General features: G+C 40.1%; 1 protein-coding gene across 2 annotated transcripts in view; it reads left to right on the forward strand.

The window, feature by feature from the left end:
* COL8A1 (collagen type VIII alpha 1 chain) overlaps positions 1-17778 on the forward strand; it is a 92461-nt gene that overhangs the window by 39417 nt on the left and 35266 nt on the right. The window contains exon 3 of one of the 2 annotated variants that reach the window (XM_074807431.1): positions 17622-17735. The exons of the other annotated variant lie outside the window; for it this stretch is intronic. The gene's annotated coding sequence lies outside the window, so the exon portion shown is untranslated. The remainder of the gene's footprint in view (positions 1-17621; positions 17736-17778) is intronic. 2 annotated transcript variants of the gene reach the window in all.

Genomic DNA, 17778 nt, shown 5'->3' on the forward strand with positions numbered 1-17778 from the left:
TTATTTAAGTTAGTTTCAGATATTTTTCATTTGAACAATCAATGATAATTTATAAAACTGATCTCCGTTTTTGTTCTTGCAATCAGTCATCCACAGTTTGTGGGCGCATATTTAGATGCTTCAAATTCCACATACCATATGACTGGAATACACATTCAAAGGAGAGAGTGGTTTTGGATATTTGGCTTTCCAAGTGCCCAACTGGAGACAGTGCAGCAAGGCCAACCTTCACCAAGTGCTGACCACCCATTTCTGAGAACAAGATTGCCTTAAAGTGTCTCAAATTGAGGATCAGACACGTTTCAAAACTCAAGCATGTCATCATCATTTGTATCAGGTATAATACTAGAGTTAGTGTTAAACACTAAGGAAGGTGAGACATAAATGTTCACTGCTTTTAAAAATCAGGTTGCGATTTTCTGTTTGTGACAGCATCATTGATTGCTGTGGAAGTTACAGCACTCTATAGCGACCTATAAAACAAAAGACTGAAATCTTAATCAGACAAAAGCCTTTTCTTCCTGCTGATTTAAGCTGCAGAAAGAGGAATAGAAGAAATCTATAACATATGAGCAAAATTATCTCTAAATGGAGTGTTTAAAAATGTTTCCATCAGGCATCAGCAGATGGGTCTTTAAATGAAAGCCAAGTATTACAATGGCATCTATTTTAAGTCTTGCATTCCAAGAGACAAAATACGAGCCAGATAAGTTAGTCTGTGTTGACATGTAAAGTACATCACTCCCATTAGAAGGGCTGATGCGGATCTAAATGACCCAAAAGATGTTCTGTGGCTCAACTGAATACTAGAGAACAGAAGCATAAATGAATTTGAACATTGGTAATTCAATTGTAGTCACTGCACTTCTGAATCAGCCTGTAAACTTCTACTAGACAGAAAACACCTGGAAAAGCTCTGCTGAGAGGGCTTGATTCTTTGACAGCTTTGGGTGATGGCCTACATAAACAGAGAGGCAAGAAAGAGAGACATTGTCCTTTTTTCTCACTACAGCATTGTTTTTATGATCACTTCCAAAAGCCCAAATTTACAATTAGAGAGCCCTTTCTACCAGCACAGCATATAATTACATGCTTGGTGTTTTCAATATATGCTTGATATTTTCAGCACTCTTGACTCCAACTCATGCTGGTTTTCTTTCAGTGTTTATACTTCATTCCCTCCCAAAAGCTCTAAAATTAAAATTTTTGCACACACAAAAACTTCACTCCTCAACTATTAATCTCATGTATGATATCACTTCCTTTTGTTGTTTATAAGCAAGGAGATTGTTCAGAAATGTCCTGGATTTGTGTAATCTGTGAATTTTTAAAAAAAAAATTTAATCTTTATTTAGACAAAATAATTAGAAAGTCAACATTATGTCAAACTGAGACTGATTTCAGTAGTAATGACAGTAACTGATTAACTTCAGTCTGCTTAACAATGCTGTTTACATTCTTCTTGCCTCTCCTTAAAGTCGATTATTTCAAAACTCAAGGGATTTCTCTTATGCACATCTGCAAATTCAATGTCAGTTCCAGATTCACATTTTGGTGGTGAATCAAGCTGGCCTCAGTTCACCCAATGAGAGGCCAGTTTTTACCAGACAAACAAACTGAGGTGACTTAATACTTGTGGGGTTTAACTGACATATTTACTTGCTTTCACCATCCTTTTTTCACTTCTAATGAATCAAACATATTACTACACACTGTTGACAAATTGAAGATGATAGGAGACAGCAGATGAGACAGACATTAACAACTTTAAACCAAGGACGCCCAGTTTAACTCCCTAATATCTGACACCATAAGCTCTTCAAAGGGAGGCTTTAATTTTTTGGAAAGTATTGGGAAAGAGAACTAAGGCTTAAGGATTTTATTTTAATTTAAACTAAATTCACAGGAAACTAGTCATTGTATAAATATTCCAAATTTACTACACCTTCAAAATAACATGTCTAGGTAGCAGATGTATCGTTACTTAATGATACAGGTTATCTATATGTACTGTCTATAATACTGGTAATGAAAGACTGCTCAGAATATCAACAAATAAGGAATTTACTCAAATCCTTGGAAAATGAAAAAGCTGAGAGCCTTTTGCATGTATACTAATCTGATACATATATGCAGTTGTTTACTCACACTTTATATTAGACATAAAGTTTGAGTCAGCTTTTTAGTACAGAATGGAATGATACCAAAAAAAAGATGATTTATTACTTAGTGTCTAGTTGTAACCTAAGACAAGTCAGGACATTAAATATGAATTGACATGAATTGAAATTTTTCCACTGAGGGGGAATGAGATTGGGCTGCTAATATCTCTGAGCATTGGAGATACTTGTCCCCACACAGAGCTGAGCAGTAACAATTTAGGAGCCCTAAAGACTGATCTTGTGCCTCTTCCTCACACTGGGTTGTACTGATCACTCCCCAAGTTCTCTCCTGAGAAGCACTGAGATTAATAATCAAAGAATTGCTCAGGCTGGGAGGATCTATGCACAGCATCTATGTGTAGGAATCAGAAATGCAAAAGACTAAGCAGATCACTTAGGGCAAATAGGGATAATCTCCCCATGTCACTTTCTAATACTTTTGCAGAAACGTCTCTTTTTACCTTCAGACATGAGGCTTCCGATATTTTCATTGAGAGATTCCAAATTTTGTCTTCTTGCCCCATCACTCTATCCCTTTCTTTTCTTTTTCTCTTAGGCTGGTGCAGATGTTTTTTGCAGCATTCTTCTCTACATTGCTTCTTCACCAGCTGTGTCCTTTAGCTTCGTGATCTTTTGGCCTTCCTGTTCATCTTTGGCTGCCTGTGGATCTACCTTCAGTTCCACTGCATAGGCCTGTACAGAATCCTATATATGTTCTTGCCTTTCTTACCTTTACAGAGACCATACTGCCTTTTTTCTTAGTGATCTGACACCTTGTTGCTGCAACATAACAAGATGCTGGAGATAGACGGGAGAACAGACCATGTCAAATTACCCTACAGGACAGATATCTTGCATGCTGTGAAATACACTGTGCACATTCTTTGAGTCTCGTGACTAAATGTCTTGAAGATGTGTTTTTGTAACATTGCATTGTCACTGGTACCAAGAGCAAATACCACAGCACGTCAGTTCAAAGAAATATCTCAGAAGATGAGCAGTGGATGCTGGGAGCTCTAATCCCAAGAATTATCATAGCATGGGAAAATCAATAGATTTTTTCAATAGCTTCCTAAGATACGGCTGAGATGAGATGGGATGGTTTGTCCCTTCTAAAAGCCCTGTTTACCAAAGATTTTCAACTTGGTAGGCTGCAGTTCAGTGTAAGTCCCAATATCTGCCATAAAAATACAGTGTAAGCAATGCTGATCGTTTGCTGCTGTAAAGAGAGACTTACTTAAAATATTGTAGAATGCTTTCTTGGTCACATAGAGCAGAGTTTTCTGCTAATATCATTTTATGTGGTGGAAAAAAGTCAGAGGGCTGCTTCAAACTGAGTCACAAGCATTTCTGCTGAGAAGGCAACAGCTGCCTCAGAGCCACTGAACAACGAGGTCTGCTTTGAAGAGCTCATGCAAGTTTATTTGCCCTGCAACAGAGCAAACTTTCAGTTCTGATTTTTTTAAACATTCTTTCAATAGTTTAGCCTGGGTTTTACACAACCTTTTCAGAATTAAGCACCCTAGCAGACCGCTGCCAACAAAGGTTGCTTAATTCCTCAGTAAAGGGGGAGTCTTGTTATTTAAATAAAGTAGCTACTGTAGTAGATTTGCAGATATGTTAAGAGTATTACAGGATCTAGAGGTAGATTTAGGAAGAAAATACTATAAAGCAGGAAAAAATTAAACAGTGTACTTATTGAAACTTAAAAGACATTGTGACACGTGATGTGATTGCATCAGATAAGAGCAGGTGGAACTGTCTTACCTGTACGTGCAGTGTAATGCGTGGTGCAAAGTGACACTGGATTATAGTTACACTTTCCTTTAAAACCTGGTCACCTTTTAAACCCTGACCGTCCACTACCACCCATTACATTAGGGGGAAGCAAAGAGAAGTCACAGGGTTCTTCTGTCCCTTTTTATGGGCTGCAAAACACCGTATTACGTTTTCCTAAGCATCAGTAGATTACCCACAAGCTTTTCTCTGAAACTGGACTGGTGAGTTCATCTGCCACACGTTCACTGTGATGGGACAGCAGCTGCTGCATTTCCTGAGGAATCACAGCCACACAGATTATCTGGTCTAGTGCCTTCGTTGTGGTGATGCGATCACTTGACAACAGTCATTCTGGAAGAAATTTTCAGAGTCAACGCAGTTTCCATTCCTCATGTGAACACAAGCTTTCATTCTGCTTTAGTCACCAAAATGGTGATTAATTGTAAGGGCTGTGGTATTGCCTGGTCACTGTGAGTTCCTCCAATGCCAGGATTTTAGTAGCAGTACAGCAGGTACTCTAGTTTCTCCAGCATCTCTCCATCTTAACCAGAAAGAAAGAACCGAAAGGCCACGGTCATGCACGGAAGATATTGAGTTTTAGCAGAGTCCTGAAGTCCCAGGAGGGGGAATCCTTGCTGCTGACCCTTCCGCAGGAACTGAGTTGCATGACTCTTCCACCTGAACCTTTCAGGCTTGTATTCTCAAGCACAGACAACTGTATTTTGCCAGGGTGTAAGTTACACCACACCAAAGCAGCCAGACATTCTTGTGCAAGGAGCATGAAGTAGGACCAGCTCAACAGTGCTCTCTCGTTGGTTTTCTGGTCTGTGGTCCACAGGGTGTTACAGCCGGCTGGCTGCCTGGTGCTGCAGGTTGATGGCTGACTGTGCGGGGTTTGAAACAAGGTGTCAGGCTCTTGTCCAGGCTTTGCACACAAGTCTCACATGTGTCTGTGTGTTGAGCTAGGGATACATACACTGGAAGCACAAGACCAGTCTAATTTTTTTCAGCTTGTGAAAGTTCATCTGTCAGACCAGCCTCTTGAAGAAGCACTCTGGGATTTTATTGGAAAAAATTACTTCAACAGCAACATTCTCTCAGCATACTCAAAAAACTGCATGAAAATTTGCTCCCTTTAGAGAATAAACAGGGGTGTTTTAGCAGACTCAGCTGCAGAGATTTTATTGGCAGGTTATTAAAGCTTCAACTTTTTTGATATAATTTCAAGAAAAAAATGTGGAAACTTGCAGGAGACAATACAAAGATACAGAGAAAGAAAGAGATACTGGGCAAAATACACAAGCAAAAACCAGAGCTGGTTCTCCTCAGAGCTTGCTTTGAATAAATTATTTCTGAACCCAAAAGCCCACGGATTTGCATAAATTTAAAGAGGAGACAGGCAATTTATTTCTTGCATGAAGTGAATGCAAAGGAATTTTTTTTACCCCCCAGATTCCTGGATAATGTCCTGCCACTAGAAGTTACAAACCATCTAAGCACTGAAAAGTGCTTTTCACCAGCCACCAATGCCACTGAATGGTCTGGTTTATTACTTTTGCATGGGATGGTATCAAACTCTGGAATCAATCCATTTCTAGTGCAAGGTGTGATCTATCTATTTTTTTTTCTACTAGATATTTCTTATGCTAATTATATTCCTTTGGCTTCTCAGCATCCCCATTATTTGACATAATGGACACCTGCCTATACATATGAAACTTTCATAAACTACCCATAACCTTGTAGATACACATAGAAACCATCAATCATTGTAAGAGAGATTCTGGCATGTTTGAAGTCAATGGCAAAACTTCCCCTGACTTCAACAAGGATCAGATTTCGCCTCTCCCCCTGCAGTGTGTCTAGCAGGTGCCATTGCCTTTAATGCCAGCTGTCAGCAGGTGTCTTTGCTAGTAGTTCCAAATAACAGCATTTGCTTTATTATCAAGCATATTAAAAATGTATTTTCTGCTGGCTCACACTGAGCTTTCAGTCCAAGGTGGAGGTTGTGACATCTGCCCAAATGAGATTGCATGCTGCTGGAATGAATTCCGGGCTCCATTCCAGACTCTAGCTCTCTGTTCCTTAGTGGCTTTGGAGCTAATAGAATCATAAATCGAAGATGATTTGTATTCTGTACGGCCAAAGAGTTGCAATAAAGCCTTAAGATGGGTGGATCTTGCAAAGCACCCTGCCAGTTAGAACTATTGTTTATGCTGTGGAGCTTCTCATTTGGTGGACTGTCCAATACTGCATTGCATCCAGGAGGTTTCTATGCTGGCGTGTTGCAAACATGTGAGCAAATCATCTGGGTATAGAAATAATAATATTAACAAATATTCTGGACCTCTAGAGCAGCTTTCAATCCAAGAGCTTTAAATAACTACACATGTTAATTAAGCTCTTCCAGCTTCCACTGTCAGGTAGGTAAATGTTAATATAATTGTTTTGCAGATGGTGAGACATTAGCACAGAGCTGTTAAAAGACTTGCCTGCTGGCTGATAGGACTTCTGTGGAAGGTGGATCCTTTATCTAACAAGACTGTTTTTCATGTGCTCTTAAGCTGCCAAAGATAAGCTGACTAGGTATCTTTACATGTTCTGCCCAATTTACCTGTCTTTTTTTTTCAGTCTCAGAATAGGATCTAACATGTAGGTGGTACATGGATTCTTAAAACCATGACATTTCACATCCTCTGCTAGAGACATTTATCTTCACTGAGCTGCTGACCTCGGCAAGAATTCATATATCTAATTAATGAAGATTGTATCTCTGGGAAAAAGCAACCCAGAGGGATATCTTTCTAGCTCTCCTCAAATAAGTGCTCATTTTAGAACGAAAGATTCATTTTCTTTTGTCATTTTTGGGAGTCAGAGCATATCTAATTTTCCCCATCCTTTGTCAGAGTCATGCCATTATACCCAGAAATTTTATGCTTCTTTTCCCAGTAAAAATTCACCTGGAAATACTGATATAAAAACAGGATGTTAATAGCTGTGGAATTCTGTTGCTAGTTTTGCTCTCTAACACAGTTGTATCTATCAGTCAGATGTGCAGTTTGACCCACCTTCCTTCATCAGACCTCATCCTATTCCAGTGCAATTTAAATTAAAATAACCATATCTTTTGTTTTACTGTTATCATAACCAAATATGGTCTCTACTAAACCTGCCAGCTATCCTGCTAAGATTTGAAATATCTTTTTAATGTTTGCCAGACCTAAAACTTATCCCAGTCAACCTTGTACTATTATTGCCTAAGAAATTAAAGGCATTAACCAGCTGCTGTGGAAGATAAGTCATTTTATATTTTCATTTGCATTCATCAGTTTTTGAGGGAAGAAAAGGCTGGTATTTTTCCAGTTTCCAAAAGCCAAAGATTCTGTTTAACTCTGTGCTCCCACACAGGTTTAGACTACCACTTCTGAACATGGTATCTGAGGTCATCCCAGATGAAATCAATTTATTTAAGTCCCTAGTAATTTCCCATCTCCCTATGACTTGGACACCACTGAAGGTATTTAAGTCTGTTAAATTCTCAATAGTTTAAGCCATGGAAACAGAGGATGGATTTATTTTCTATCACACATAACATCTAAATTATCTACAGGTAACGGTAGATCCATCTTGGAAGTTACAACTGTATAGATCACGTTGATGTCATCTGGAAGAAGGGTGGACCTTACCTAGAAAATGGTTTTATAACTGACATAGCCTGTGCTTTCAAATGAATTCAGATTAAAATACTAGGGATAAAAGAAAGAGGGGTTAACTCTTGCAGCTGTTCTCCCATATGCAAGCAAATTTGATTTTAGTACTAATTGCAGTGTGAACTCTAGAACAGAGAAGTTCTATTGCCACGTTCAGGTAGCTACTGTATGGAGAACAGTTTGGATGCAGCCAATCCATCCCACGCTATCAAAATCCTTCTTGCCACCTCCAGAAAAGGCTGACATTAGATTCAATTCTACATTTATGAAAATGCTAAATGAAATCAATGAACTAACATAATTACAAACTTGTTCTTAATTAAAGTGATACATCTCTTTTATACTTGAGAAGATTATTTCCAATCTGCTGGCCAGAATGTTGCCATGTCTTACAATCCATCTTTATTCAGGATCTGTACTTTCTATACACCTTCATAATTTCATAAGTTTTAGGATTATTATTAGAAACGTTCTTATCACCAGAACCTTTCTGTCCAACTCAGAAGAGGTATCTTTCCTTAGAATTAGCGTTGGTACATCTTTTAATTCTTTATAGAATGGTCTCAGGAATTCATCAAAGCCTGGACTCCTGTGGCTTTTTATAGCTGAATTATTTCTAGAATCTCTGCTTAGTTATATTTCCATCCAAATGTTCTTTCTGTTTCTAGACTGTCTGTAGGACTTCAGCTAAGTCAAAGTACTTATTGTATTTTGCAGTGCTTGGGCTACCTCTTATTGTATAAATTTGGGAAAATCTTTAAACGCCTCTTTTAAAGTCATTAGTTAATGCTCTCATCTTTACCAGCCCATTTTATTAATTAAATATATTCAATGACATTTGAAATGTTTATTTCATTACTTATGTATGACATCTGAGCACCATTTCTGACTTGTCACACACCTCACAACTGCTGTTTCTTTAAAGCCTTTAATTTGCATAGCAATACAGCTGGGAGTCTAGTGCAATCACATGTATAAATACCACCTATATAATCACATCAGGTGATGAAATTTTGGAATAGAAATTCCAAACTTGGTAGAAACAGTGTGTAAGTTTTAATGAGCTAATGACATTCATAAGTTAAAAAAAATTCAGTGCTTGGAAAAGTGCAGGCTATGCTTTTTGGGGTTAGGGAGGCAAGGGGCAGGGGAACATATCTGACTGAGATCCCAGGACATATCCCAAGTGAAACAGTTCAAGAGGTGGGATGTGTCATAATTTCTTCAAACACCCAAGCAGTGTTTGTGCTGCTGGTCCTGGATACAGCTTCATATCTATGTAGAAAGGAAGGCTGACCCCCTGACTAAGGCACTACCCCGAGGCAGGGAGTTCCTCCTTCCTGTGCCCCACATCTCTTACATACTTCCTGACCAACCTTGGGGAGAGGATTTAGCCTCATTCCAGCCACAACATGGGAGTGGTGCCTCCTCCCTACCTCACAAGGTACTGTGAAGATAAATACGTGAATATTTAGATACTACTGTAATGATGACCAAATAAGCCACTGGCATAAGCTTATCGGGTACTATATTAGCTTGGAGAGGAATTCTCCTGCCTGCCTGTAATGGGAAACTCCTAAAATCTTGCCTTAAAAGGAATTGACAACAAACAGCATGAATCCCTAAGGAACATGAAGGGGAGGTCATACTTTACAGTCCACAGAGGCATTTCACTTCCAAGGGTGGCATTTGGAACATATTCTCAATACTTTTTCCTCTGTAAACCTGAAAACATTTTACTTTATGATGAAATGCACAAATATAGCATTTCTTCTTTTTAATTAGTAATAGTAGACCATGTTCCTTTTCATTTCCTTATCCCAACCTGAGCAGAAAACACACATCTGTTTGAGCATGTTTAATTGCTTTGATTTTACTTAAGAGAAAAAGTATGATGAAAAAATAAAGCCCACGCTTTTCTGCAATTGCTGTTTTGCTCTCTGCTAAGTATGGGGGTATTTCTGCCAGCTTAATTTAAGCCCCTGATTCAGCAAAGAAACTAGTCATGTACATAACTCAATGTATAACACTTAAATATCCTCAAAAATAAATGAGATACACGTTTAATTACTTTATCATCTCAGTGTTCTAGAGACTTGAACATAAAAGTTTTGCCTTTTCCTTATAATGTGAGATTCCATACAGCTAACATAGAAACTGTTCGGCAGTTTCATCTCCTTTAAGCTTTTTCCATTTGCCAAATATCAAAGATGTTCAGTGTCCAATATTCTGTTATCTGGGTATCAGCAATGGAGAGTAGAATTTACTTCTGTTTGTTTCTGCCCATGCAGAGTATGCAGATGACAGTCAAGGTTGTTCTCTGCTCTGATATTTAATCATGATTACATTTATGGTGTTTAGAACAATTCTTTCAAATATATTATCCAGAAGTTAGCATAGTCCTTACGGCTATCTCTTAGCTTTTGAAGGTACATTACACAAAAGGATGTGGTGTAGGTCAGGGAGTTTCGCTAAACAAATAAACAAGGCAGCAAGAATTGGCTGGTGCCAATCAGGGTAAGGAACACTACCTATACCTGTGGTAGATAGAGCACATGGTCACTGCACACTGCATGAGCAAGTTATGTGTTCTGGCTTTTGCTTAGATTATATAAAAAATGTGCATTTCACTTCATTTTTCCTTAGAACATGAGACTAAGCTGATAAAAATTGCAGGATGGATAAAGAATTGGTTTGTTGAGATTGGCAGCTGTAAGGAACTGGAAAGTTTACTCTTCCGTTGGTTTTTTTTTAAGAGGCGTGCATAAATAACCTGACTAAAACTACACCATGTCTTCTCTACCTACTGTTTCCTTTTACAGGTATCTCTCCCAGAAATAGCTAGTCTTGGCTGGCACTAGCAAATCCTTGTATGTGTTAGTTAGAATCAGGAAAAATTTCAAGACAGAAATTCAGTAGTCTTAACAGAGCTTAGATTTCATCATAAATTTTAAATTCTATCCAAGTTCATGGTGTAGAAACATACCAGAGAGAAACACACAGTGATACATAATTCTGTCCTGAAGGCCTGGCAAAATTTCTGTCTGGACCAATAATACCTCCCTATAATCTTCTTGGCACTCGGAGGCCTACTCTTTAATTGCAGTTCAACATGCTCCTACAAACCTTTTCTGGCGAGGTGGTTTTGTGGGAATTGCTTTGGCTAAAAAGCCTGAAGAGCTTATCACAATTTTAAGCTACTATTAAGAAGAAACACATCTTGTGATGGTTCCAGTATCACTAAAGAAATGGCCTGCCATTACCCAGGGTCTGTGTTTACTTCAAAGCGAGTGTCTCACACATTGGCTGGTGAACAAAAACTAAATCACTGAACTTCCATGGACTAAACAAAGTGCAACAACTATACCTGTTTGTAAGCAAGTTGCAGTCACACCCCAATAGCTTCCACTAGCCTAATGATAAAGAAACAAATTACTGACGTTCAATGAATGATAGGAAATGTAGAAAAAGTATCGCATAAATTAAGAAGGTAGAAAAATTCCTCAGGCATGATGAGGCAAATTAAAAATGGGAGAAAAAGGAGAACTTGCTTTTATTGGCTTAAGGGAACACCTTTACAGCTAGATATTCAAAGCATTGTGCCGGTTCCTAATTATTTAGCCATGTATTTCTCTGAATAAAGTCCACAGGAATTGTCTGGTTAAGACCACCCATTTAGTTCTGAAATTTTCATCCTTCATCTTTTGTGTTGATTTTCCATAAATTGTCTGTTCGCTTTCCATGTTTTAACACAGCATGAAAAAGTGGCATAAAACCAGGCCAGCCCAGCACGGTATGCACTGTGAACAGCTACTTCTGTTATCATAGGAGGAAAAGACAGATTTTGATGGGGAGTGGGTAGGAACGGGGCCCCTCCTAGTAGCTGGAAGAACAAACAAGCGATGTTAAGCAGAGCTAATACCCACCTAATTCACTCAGGATGAGAAACACAGCTCAACTCCAGTCCTACAGAGTTTACAGCACCCAGACAGTTATACGAAGTTATAGTTGGGGAAATACATGTCTCCACATGCATGCTTCAGTCCCTCCCCACTTCAGTATTTTGCTGAACTGGGGCCTGGCAGGCTCAAGGGTCTGTCGGGTCCGTATTGCAGCACCCGCTGTGCAGCCAGCTAAACAAATAAATCAAAAAGCACTCTCACAGTGCTTTTTGACAGCGGTCCCAGCCTGCCTCCACCAGGTACCAAAAGGAGCGTATCCTTTCCCAGGGCTCGAGGGTGCTGAGGAGCTCGTCTCAGGTGCTTACCCTCTTGAGCTCTCCATCGGATACTACGTCAGGAAGAGGGAGTGAACAAAGAGGATACCTAGGAAACAGAATACCTAGTTCATGCAGCAGTGACCCAAATTCCAGACGATATTACCTGATCACATCAGATGGAGTGATTGGTGTTAAGACTGACAGTGAGTGGTGACCTGCTGAGAACATACCCAATGTGACCGATCCTATTGACTGACCTCTACATAGGAAGCAAGAGAATGCTTCATATCCAGACTAAGTTAGCCACATGCACTGAAATAGTAAAGTACCTGTAAAAGGCAACCAGAATTACTCTTTTCAATGACAGAATATACAAGATCTTTTCAGCAGCACAGAAATCTGACAAAGTTAATGGGAGTACTATCTGAATGATTCTGAATTTACTATGCTGGAAAGAAGAAAAAGGCAAGAGGATGTCATGACATCCCTCCCTTCTGTTTTTATTATCAGTCACTGGTAGGAACTTGGCACACTATTTCTGAAGCAACTACGACAAACCCTTTTTTTTTTTTTTTTTTTTTTGTGAAGGAATATAAAAATGCTTTTACCTCAGTGTTGCTTAAAGTTTTGGTTATGATTCAAGCATCTCAAAATATTGAGAATAATTGCAACATTGTGTGCTGCCAGCATTAGCATTACAAAACTCTGTGTTTTTCTCACACTTTATTTGAAAAAAGAACATTTTGCACCTCAATAGATAGTTGTGGGTTTGGATCATAAAGCACTAAGGGTTTTGATCTGTTCTGATTCCTACCCTGTGTGTCTCATTTTTCTCATGGCTTAGAACAAAATATTAATGTGACTCATCTGTCATAAGTAATTTTCATATCCTCTACTCTCTGTTTTGGTGTGTGACTAAATTATGTAATTATATAAAAGTATTTGTGTATTTTGTATAAGGGAGGATGGGAATCATAGGTATTTTAAGCAAAAAAAGAACAATGTCAGGAGAAAAGAGTGAATTATAAATGGAAGCAACTTATACATATTTCAATTAAATGTAATAAATACTTTAAAACATGCTATTTCAACTTGCTATTTCTTAGATTTAAATATCACAGCTGTCACCCCTGGAACATAGGAAAATGAAATAATAAATGGGGAAAAAAAAAAGAATAGAGCTTATAGACAGGCTTGTCCAAAGTGAGTCCCAAATTTGATACTGAAACATTTACAAGGACATTAATTATGCTTGGAAAGCTGGTACTTGAATTGCAGATGTCAGTTCCAGGATGTCACTGTTTTCTGGTACAGTTTAGGAAATCCAGTGTAGCGTGCTACTTTCAAAAGATGTAATTATGTGTACACATTCCTGTGACTTTTCTTCAGACCAGCCTTCTATTCCACAGTAGTTCTCTCTCACAAAAATTTAAAAAATTCACTAGAAAATAGCACAAACAATGAGTATAGCAGTGATTTTCCTACAGAGGCATTTGCAGCAATTGACCAGATTCCTCTTTTCTCCCTCAAACAACAGACTGAAATATTTTACTAAGTAGATCCAGTTCAATGCAGACCTCATTCCACAAAAGTCATTTGCATTTGGACTGAATATTGAATCAGCAGGACTTAAGTATATGCTTAAAATAGAAGTTATATTTATGTGACTACTTAAATTAACCAGGGGTCATGCTGTTTCTGTGTTAAGAGAGAGAATACAGTGATTTTCTGCCTTCCTGCTTTTGCCTTTCTGCACTTGAATTGCAAACACAAAATGTTGTTTCCATACCCAGGCAGCAGAGTGGGAGGGAGAGGAGAGTGCATGGCACCTTAATGTATTTGAAGATTTACTACACAGAAAATTAATTCTCCCCTCTTCTTTCAGCTACAGCTTTGCACTAAGTAATTTTAAATGCAGAACAATGAAATGAAACTCTACCAATCAGGAAATCTAATGCTTAAGTTTCCTCTTGGGAATGGTTTCTCTCATTCTCCTCTCTCTTTCATATTCACTCCCTTCCTTGCTTCTCCAGGAAGCCTTCTTGGGACTTACTTTCTCCATAACAGATAAAAACTGCCTTCTAAGTTCCCCAACATTATGGCTTTAGACTTGGAACTTTTCTGAATAGTCCCAATATATATATCAGGATCTCCATGTGATTGAATAACCTAGGGGAGACAGGGATTGTATCAGTAGGAAATCTTTAATGAGATTATTTTTCAGGTTAAAAATATGTATGTTGCACCATTATAGGTTTTCAGTTCTGAAAGTAGTTAACTGGAAGAATGCATCAGATCAGTCTCAGGGCATGAAGAGCTGGATAATAATATTAGATGAGTTTTAAAGAGAGTAAGATCTCAAAGTGGCCAGGAGTTCCTTTCAGAAAAATCAGTGGGAGCCTGTGGAGTGATTTACTGGAGCCAGAATTCGGCTTTTTATTGGTTACACTGTGTAGCAAAAACAAACTCTCAGCACTGGCCAAGGGTATCCTTGGAGCAGGCAAAGCAGGCAGGGGTAACAGTGGTGGTGTGGATGGGGAAAGGCACATGAGAGGGACAGGTGGGGACTGTGTCAGTGATGTTGTGGGGGCTTTTTGAGAACTGAGGGGAGTACGTGTGGGGAGGTGGTGAGGGGACAGGGCACTTTTTCCACTCCTACAGTTGTCTCTTCTTGGAACCGCTTCTTCTCCTTCCTTCCCCTCCTCCCTGGAGGCAGGACACCCACAGACCTTCCCTTCACTTCCACTATCTCCACCATCACCATCTACATATTTTTCTGTACCTTCTTGAGGTCCCTTGGAGGGACAGGAACTAGGACAGGACCAGGGCAGAAAGCCAAAGAAATCCTGCTGCCACTGGAGGTAGAAAGGGCAGATGTGATCGCTGCTACTGCTGCTGTGTCGGGGCCCTCTGGTACACGCTGGCACTCCTTTACCCTCTTTCTAATCCCACAAAGGCAGTCACAGCAGCATGGATGGTACAAACAAGAGGCAGGAACGAGCTGCTTGGCTGAAATGCCTAATCCCTCTCTCTGCAGGCACAGGCAAAGTAGCTTGTCATCCCCTTCAGTCTGGCAGCTTTCCATTTTGCTAACTATTTGTCGTGGTTGGAAACATATCCCGTGCCCCATGCCACTGCCTGGAACACTGTCCTGGGCCTTGAAAAACAAGTCTTATGGCTTCAGCATGCAACAATACAACATCCCACTGGGAGGGGAATAAGCGAGAGGCTGTGTGGTGCTTAGATGCCAGCTGGGGTTACACCGTGACGCTATTCAAAGCTAATTCTGACTTTGTGCCTTTCCTTCATCCACACAAGAAGCGGAGCCAAAGCCCCAAACCTAAACACCTGCAAGCTGCAGAGAAGTTTGTATCCAGAGCTGAACTGTGGAGCCCAGAACCATCTCTAAAAGTGTTGAGTGGGTGTAGATGTGTTCTGAATTATTGACTCATTGTTTGAAGGAGAAGGCCTGTTTGGCAGGATAAACAATAAAAAGCTACTCTTCATAAAACTAGGAAGCAAATGGCCATGAGGATTCACATAATGCACTGGCAATTTCTGCTCTCCAGGCTTTGAGTCCTCTCAGAAAGGTGCCAAATGCACATTTCTTTGTACAGCTCAGATGAATTGGATGAAACCAATTGCAAATAATCCACAGTACTTGGACATTGTCTCCCATTGGTTCCCCACGTGGCAGCGCATCTGCTGAACTGCACCACAAACTGAGCAGGGGTCTGCTTGCAAGAGATGGGGGGAGTCAAGAGAAAATCACCACAGATACCTACCAAAGCAAAGGCAGATCAGGGGCCAGTGCTAGATCTGGTATTGCCAGAGAACTGACCTGGCAGTCGTTGCAGAGATTTGTTAAAATAAATCTGACAGCAGAGTCCAGAAAGCTTTGTCATCACTAATCTAATTCCTAATCTAAACCAAAGGGCCTGGAAAGCAGCCAGTTACTTTCTGCAAGGGCTCTGGGCTGTGTGAGGAAGGTACCCACCTGGCTGCCATCATGCAGCAGCTCTCAGAGCCCGTGCTGGGGCTGGGTGGGCAGCCGGAGCCTCGGGAAATAGAGAAACAGATTCCACTCTGTGACCAAAAGCTCAAGGGCTGGTTGGCAACAATGCACTCCAGAGATACCTGGACTAATGTTTTGAGATCTCCTTTCGGGCAGAAAATGCTCCTCTGTGTACAAGATTCAAGCTTCTTTTGTAAAAATGTTCTGTTTTGACTGAAATTTAATTAATTATTTTGTCAGATTTGAAAGCAAGAGACCTTACAATAGCCCAGGTGTGGCATTCAGATGAAACAGGGGGTAGCAGGCCTGTTTCAAGTGGGCTTGAATAAATCTGAGGTAAAACAGTCAAGCTACCCGCAGGTTTCCCTTGTAAAATCAGTACTCTGTTTTGGCTCTCCTCCTTCCCCAAATGCTTCCTCCCTCTAAGGTTAGCACAGTCTCATGGCGGCCGGGCCACCCACAGCACAGCAGCCCTGGGGCCCACTGAGTCCTGGGGTACACAGCACTGCTGAAGCTCAGCTGTGCAGATGTTAGGAGCCACTACTCCTGAGTTTTCATTTTGCCCTGGCTGATAAAATGCTTAAAGTAAATGGAGAGATACCTTCGGGTGTGTTTGGCTCTCTGGAGTTACTCTGACTGCTGGGAAACTAGTGGCTCTGCAGTAAAAACACAGGCAAGGGAGATCTTAGGCCAAATATCTCCATTTTCAACTACAAAGCCAATCACCCTGCTTATCAAAGGGCTGTTTTTCTAGTAGCCCATGGGTTCATGCAGGATGGACACTGAGCAGAAAAAGGAGTGTGTTGTCAGCAGCTGAGGGCAGGGGCTATGCAGAGAGGTGCTGGGCCCTCCCCAGCTCTGATCCAGTATGTGCTCACACGCCAGCTGGAGCACAGGTCTCCAGAATTCACCATCCAGGACTGTATCACACTGAATCCTAAATGTCTGGATGGCAACTGAGCCCACCAAATCACAGAGACTCTTCCCAGCCATGTCAGTGGGATTTGGGTCAGGCAAAGTAGATACGACTTGGGAGCAGCTGCATGGCAGCGATTAGCTTATAAAAACGGGTGAGCATATTTTATATTTCTATAGGACATTAGCACTGCCTGCGGCTCCCCTTGTTAGCATCCTCACACGAGCAGTGCCGTCACGCTTGGGACTTGGCGGGGCAGTTCCAAGCACATCCTATCAACCCAAGCCTCTTGGGATCTAATGACTTTATGCTGCACATTGCATGAAAGGGTTTGTATGTACATTTTCATGGGGGCAACACACGTGGAGAAAAATGAGATTAAGTAAAAGTTTTTCAGCTGCCCTTCAAACTGATAGTTTTATACCTAGTAATCTGCAAAAGCTATGCAGTGTCTCTGCGGAAGGGTGGGAACAAGGCTCAAGGCACTTTTCTTGAAATCCAATCCCATATTTTGATTTACAGCATAATTATTACAGGATTGCCAACAAAAATACCAAACATTAGGATTTTTAGTCCATATTCAAACTGCTACATCAGTTTTCACAAGCATTGAGTAATTAAAAAGACTACTCAAAGTGAATGAGTTGCCAGGTTTTCATACTTCTGAACAGTAGACCTTGAATAAGAAGCCTGAATATGGAGTTAAAAGACAACGTTAAGCCACTGTGTTTGAAAATCTTGGCCAATATTCCTTAATATTTCTGCAAGAAAAAAGGATAGTGTGCTCATACATTTCTTACAAGCTTTCTTTTCCCCCTAGGGACCAACTTAAAATCAACAAAGTTAACAACGGGCCTAACACAATCAGGAAATCTAGGTCTCTTAAAGTGAAAAGCAAACAACCTGTCCTTCTGCCCTTTCCCGAAATCTAAATGTAAGTATATCCAGCTTTGAAATCCTAAATGAGTCGTACATAA

The sequence above is a fragment of the Strix aluco genome, chromosome 2 (assembly GCF_031877795.1).
Source record: "Strix aluco isolate bStrAlu1 chromosome 2, bStrAlu1.hap1, whole genome shotgun sequence".
NCBI lineage: Eukaryota > Metazoa > Chordata > Aves > Strigiformes > Strigidae > Strix > Strix aluco.